Here is a 6477-nt window from a genome sequence, read left to right on the forward strand (position 1 = left end):
GATATTACATGAAATCTTTAGATCAGCACTTGGTGATTAGAATGAAAAATCACAGCTCAAAATTAGAAAGCAACACAAAAAGTCTAGAACTAAGTCGTAATTTAAGAATTGCATGCCATATCCTCAACATGGGGCTATAAACATGCAAGACGCAGTTCTTTTACAGAATTCTGGGAATCATTATTGCCAAGACAGGTTTGGCCAGGGAAAGTCATGGATAATGAATCAGAAATAAAAATCCCCTAACTTGTGCCATTAATTACTGCTGTAAATCCTTCTGTCATTTTACTACACATATGTCAACTCTAAGAAGAATTTAAAAGTGAAATACGTGAAATTGAGGCTCTCTCGTATTCCTCAGTGTCAGGCTTTGAAATACAGTAATGTGTTCTGTACACCTGCCAGTACATTTTCTCTTTCAATTCCTTGACCTTTGCAAGGACAGCAGAGATGCAGACGCTGAAGGCAGGCCGAGTTGAAGTTAGGTGAAGGCGAGCGGTTTCTTCCCCCACGGATACACAAAACTCTTAAACTGCAATTATGTAGACAATACCTTCTCTGCACCTGTTGTTCACTCACTGTTCCTAGCAAGCATGATTAAAGATGTCGCAGTAACCGAGCCGAGATACAGGCTGAAATACAAGTTGGCTGGTTCAGAAGAGATACCAGAGAGAAGCTCATCCTGAGCCCTGTAGTGCAGACATCAATTGGGCCAAAACCTGGGGTTCACTTAATTAGTGGGGGTGGTTTGGGGCAGCTCTCGCTGGTGCTGTGAGCATGACAAGGGGCATGACAAGGGCACCTTTTGGAAGAAGCGTGGACCTTGTCTCCGTCTCCGCAGTGCTAGCTCGAAGACTGCAATTATTAACCCAAAGGGCCCTCACTCCTTTACACTCTTCATCTCCACACTACCTTCTCTGCCCTGAAGAAAAGTCACAGCACTGTGCTGTAAAGGGAACACACATACGAGGCAAATTCATATCCACATGCAAACACACTGGTGCGTATCTTGTAATACTTTACTTGTCTTAATGAATAGCAGCTGATCCTTTCAGCAGCCTTTTCATCGTTTGGTAGGAACACCCTGTTATTATTATTCCTGAACAGAACACTATGTAGTGGCATGTGGGTGTGGAAATGGACAACAAGCTAGACTTGTCAGTCACAGGACCTGCAAAGGAAAACTTTGACGCAAGTCAAGAATGAGAATTGCGTATGCATTTATTTCCACTACTTTTATTTTTCTTTGGATTGCTTCCAGATGAACCATGGAACAGATCTGCTCAGAAATGTAATTATTGATACAGTATGGGCCAGTGGGGGGGGGGGGGGGGGGCAGGCTGCTGGCCAAAACTAACAAGATGAGAGGCAGTGTGAAGAACGCCCACCGTGTCAGCACTCATCACCTCCAGCGTTCAAACAGCCATCACTGCTAACGAGCGTGACCGGACGGGTTAAGGTAGCAGATGAGCCTTTGTACTCTGGCATCTCTGCGTTTCCTCTCTTGCTGACTGGGCGCAAAAAAATGGACACTGTGCAGCTGACAGGTGCGTCAGCTGCCCCCTCACGCTTCCCCCTGGCACAGCTTCAGCGGTCCCTGACCTTAACCCCAGCTGCGTTCGGAGCGCAGAGACCTGCCTCGCATTCAGCAGGAAGGCGGTGCTTCATCCAACGAGCTGCGGTTTGAACGCCGGGAGACAGCACCGTCAAATCATGACTTTCCAGAGAGATGCACCTTTATGCAACTGGGAAATAGTATTTTTCTCTCAAACCACAAATGAACTCCATAGAGCAGATGAAGAAGAAAAAATCAGAAGCCGCTGTGAAGGCTGCCTCATTAATTCATTAATGCACCATGACGTTCAAGCCACTGACTCATGGTGAGCCACCCAAAGTGAGTTCCTGAGCTTCCTGGGGCACTGGCCTTCAGACAAGATGCAAGGGGTTTACTATAAGAAATGCTTAATTTGTTGGTTTTTTTCACGATTCGCCTAATAAATGATCAATTAGGAGTGAATGAGGTTACAGTTATAATGAGCAGAAACTAAAACCGGTTTAGAGGGGTCAAAGCTTGAATCTTCATACGAGACCATCGCGCAAGTACAAGCAGAGCTTGTAGAATACATGGCTTCTGCAACATCGGATACTGCTGAAACAATCCCAAGAAAACCCAAGCCCAGATGCATCTGCAGATGCCGTGAAAATGGCTTTAACTGCACAGCCTGGTAATCACACTTTAGCCGGTGGCCATCTTTTCAGCTTAGATTCAATGGACCACGGCCTTTTCAGCTCTTCAAACATGAAGGTCTTGAAGTGGGTGGCTCTGTCCAGACTGGAACGGGTAGAAAATGATGGGAGATGTGATGAGTGGGGAGTGTAATCAGCATTGCAACAAGGATTGCGAGAGATGGAGAAATATTAATAATGAACCATGGTGCAAACCTCTTACAGAGCTGCCCAATGACAAACAAATCCATCTCATCTTAGTTTGTTACTTTTTTAAAATGTTTCATTCATTACAGTTTGCTGAATTCGGGACTCACATTTCATATTGTTCGATACAAAACAGAGGTTTCAGGTTTCTCTGCTTTCGCCAGCAATTGCAGAACTAGCTGAACACTATTTGAATGCATGCCTGAACCAATCAATCTAAACTAACCATAAACGGCGAGCTGAGTAAATTAGGTTACCTGTAAAATGAGCAGAAGCCAAGACCTACGGTTACAAAGACAAGCACACACAAAAGCACACAAAAAAAAGAGGAAACAATCAAGCATGTAAACTGCAAGATCAAAGCTTATGTGGTTTCCTGTGGCCTATAGAAGAATCCTCACCATAGGTCTGAAAATGCTCAACAGTCATTTCAAGACCTCTGCTGCATTTTTGAAAAGCTGGAGAAGTAACGAATGAAGGCTGCAAATGAGAGAGGACTCTTTGCACAGAGGAGTTTTTGCCCTCGTTCATCAATCAGATCACACTGGTTACATAACTCAGCTGCCCAGTGCTTACCTCTGGGACAGGGGATCAGATCCAAAGTCCCGTCCATGACCTGAAAAAACAGGACAGAAAAGAACAAAAACACCTGTGAGAAAACTTTACAGGAAAATCGAAGTTCATCACTTAAATGTATCAATGTACTGGTGAGCCGGAGTGACACTGCGTTTTGAATAATAATGAAGAACAACATTTGCACACAAGTAGTATTAAACACTGTGGAATCTGCAAAGTAAATTCAAAAACACTAAGACAAAACAGGACTGGCCAGGTCATTTGATAACATTTTATGCAGATGAGTACAGAGTGTTGTGTTGGTAGCAGAAAAATTGTAACCATTAGGCGGGAAACACTGAGCATGAAAAAAGGATTCCTGTTAAAAAGATGTGTTTATATGGGTTCATCGTGACTTACATTTCTTTGTCTAGACCAAGTAAGTATTAAGAAAGGCAAATAGATTACAAGCATATATAGTTAAAAAGTGAAGAAGGAAAATTAAAGAATGTTCTTTTAAACAATGCACTGCTCATGTGTACAATGTTTTTAAAATCCTTAAAGGCATTACTAAGCAATTCAAAATACATCTACAGCATCAACAATGAAACAAACCAGAGGACCCAGCAGAAACTACATGGATGTGCATTCAGAATTGAGAACAGAAAATATTTTGTTGCACAACGAGTTGTGGGAGTCTGGAACTAGCTACTCAGCCATGCTGTTCAATCTGATACCCTGGAATTTCTTCAAGAAATGTCATTAAGAAATCTTTAGATCAATTAGCTACCAAACAACTTAGGCAGGCTTTGTCCATTCTTAAATTCTAATTTTGGGGTTTCTCATGTCCTGTAGAGCCTTAAAAGACTCATGTTTTGTTTCCCCTGTTACTTGCTATGTAGTTAAAACAGGCAGATTAATTAGAAGATTAGAAGAAATTACTAAACAGACAGATCCTTCACAGACCCCCTTTAAACCTCCAATTCCTTCACTCATTTTTGTTGCCTCTCTTGCTGTTGAAAATCCGAGTTTAAAAGAGAGAGACACTTTTGCCAGTGTTCATCAGTGTTACAGTCATGTGTCGCAGAGGCATCAACACAGGCCTCAAGGCACAGAGGAGACGGTATATCTGTGATGCTTCTTCATATCTCTGTACTCTTAGCCACATAAATTATTTAGCCTTTGCAAAGTGCTTTCTCTTGTTAATTGCTACTCTTTGCCTTCTGCCCAAAGACAGGGCTGACAGGCACTTGTCCATTAACCATAAAACATCCTTTAGGTCTCCAGGGAACACGGCATTCCCTGCAGTCTTTTGAGAGACAAAAAATGAGAACTAATGCAGTAAAAATTCTGTAATTATCCCTTGCAAAGCAGTCTGATCCATTTCAGGTGTTATGAAGTGCAGACCATAGCAGGCTGAAGTAGAAAAGAAAGTAATGTGCAAGTACAATTTTCATTTTTGTTTCACCCCAGCATTTCAATTCGTACAAATTTACTCCTAACAATACAGCAGAAAAGCAATGTGTTGCTGTCCGATTAAACTACATTCCTGACGCAGATAAATCCCAGCTCCTCAGCGCTTTCCGCGCAGTCCAAAGAAATTTATTTTAGAAGTTCTCCCCCCAAATTAAAAGTTGGAGAAAATAAAGCAATATAATTTTACTTTTAAAACGTTGCTTCTGCTTCTTTTGGGTCTTCACCACCGAACCACTTCAAAGGCCAGGAGATGCCCAGCCACCGCCCGTTTACAAAGCACCAAGCGGGGTGAACTTTAATCGAAACCTCGAAAGCAAAGTTTGTCAAAACCAAAATGAAGCTTTTTTTAAGTCTCAAGGGCGGCTCTCTTTAAATTGTGAAAACCAAAACTCAGCCCAGCTGTTACTCTTCAAACCGCAGAACTACACACGGACACAAAACGTCAGTCGAATATTATTAACTGAAGTGAAAACACCCTTGGTCAAAGTAACAACGTCATATAATCTTAAAACCAGATTTTAAAATCGCTCAACGTAGAATGAAAATCTTGTGGTCCAACACAAACTCGTTTGCAAAAAGCCTCCTACTACTATTATAAAGTGGTAGTAACCGAGTTAGGCCAAGATTCTGTAATATAATGTAATAATAACGCATATTTTTTTTCTGTAGCTTTACAAGAAGTAAAACAGCGCCACTGTTTAGGTAAATAAAAAAATAAGATTTATACGTATTCAAGAAATGTCAGTAACTAAGCCGCCAAAACATAGACGTCGTAGCATAAAACAGAACCGGACCATAATACTCACCATTTCATGACAAGAAAAAAAACTTTTTTTACCTGTTTTCTCTCTAAATCGGTGTTTATGGTACGCTTTCGTCATCCCATTCTCTTGCAGCCAATAGGAAACCCGTAACCAAACGAGAATCCATGAAGAACCTTAACAACACAGCATCGCCGGGTGATACTGTAATTCTGCCGCGCACCTGAACTGAACACAATCAGTCCCAAGGTTAATTATTATTAAAAAAACAACAATAATTATTTAAATAATTATTAATATTATTGATTAATTAAAACAATAATTATTGCTTTTCCTTACACTTATATAGGGCTTTTCTGGACCCTCCACTCAAAGGGCTTTACAGCTAATGGGGACTCCCCTCCACCACCACCAATGTGCAGCCCCACCTGGATGATGCGACGGCAACCACAGTGCACCAGTCCTCTCACCACACACCAGCTATCAGTGGGGAGGAGAGCAGAGTAATGAAGCCAGTTTATAGATAAGGAAATATAAGGAGGTAATGATTATGAAAGGCCAGGTAAAATTTGGCCAGGATACCAGGGTTACACCCCTCGCGAGACAAACCTGGGATTTTTAATAACCACGGAGATTCAGGTCCTTGGTTTTTAGGTCTCATCTGAAGAATGGTGCCTTTATACAGTATCGAGTCCCTGTCATTATACTGGGGCATTAGGACCCACAGACCGCAGGGAGAGTGCGCCCTTCTGGTCCCACTAACACCTCTTCCAGCAGCAACAGCAAACCTTCCCATCAGGTCTCTCTTCCAGGTATTGACCGGTTCAGTGGACTGCCTGCTGTGAGTTACAGGATGATACAGCTGCTGGCCAATAAACCCACTGGGTTCATTAGTTCCCATTTTAGTGTTGATTTTAATTTCTACCTTCATTTGGTAAAGCAGATAAGAGGGGACTTTCTGTTGGGTCGCACCACGGCTGTAGATATACTTTCATGGAGGACTGGTGAAAAGAGGTGTGAGGGGTTCTTAACCACTTTGGTTAATTTTACTTTTCTCCATGAAACGTAGAGGAGATATCACTGAAGATAGGTTTGTGTGCAACTATAACTTGCTGCTAACTGGTGTATTTCCCACCCAAAAAAATCCCAACAGTTCAGGCTGTTTCAGTAGAGTTTACACAAAAGGAAGTAATATGAAAGCAGTTTTACTGCTCCCCATTCTCCACCACACACCCACACCCACACACAAGAC

The 6477-nt window shown here is 42.0% G+C and overlaps 1 protein-coding gene across 2 annotated transcripts in view; it reads right to left on the reverse strand.

The window, feature by feature from the left end:
• The window catches only part of ap1m2 (adaptor related protein complex 1 subunit mu 2), a 28635-nt gene extending 23232 nt beyond the window's left edge, over window positions 1-5403 (reverse strand). The window contains exons 1-2 of one of the 2 annotated variants that reach the window (XM_088931852.1): window positions 5303-5403; window positions 3010-3049 (exon numbers count right to left, since the gene is read on the reverse strand). The gene's annotated coding sequence lies outside the window, so the exon portion shown is untranslated. Of the gene's footprint in view, window positions 1-3009; window positions 3050-5270 lie in introns of both variants that reach the window. The other variant, XM_088931854.1, reaches the window with a different exon arrangement.
• Window positions 5404-6477: the final 1074 nt, after the last annotated feature.

This window comes from Atractosteus spatula, chromosome 14 (genome assembly GCF_055471065.1).
Source record: "Atractosteus spatula isolate fAtrSpa1 chromosome 14, fAtrSpa1.hap1, whole genome shotgun sequence".
In the NCBI taxonomy this organism is placed as follows: Eukaryota; Metazoa; Chordata; class Actinopteri; order Semionotiformes; family Lepisosteidae; genus Atractosteus; species Atractosteus spatula.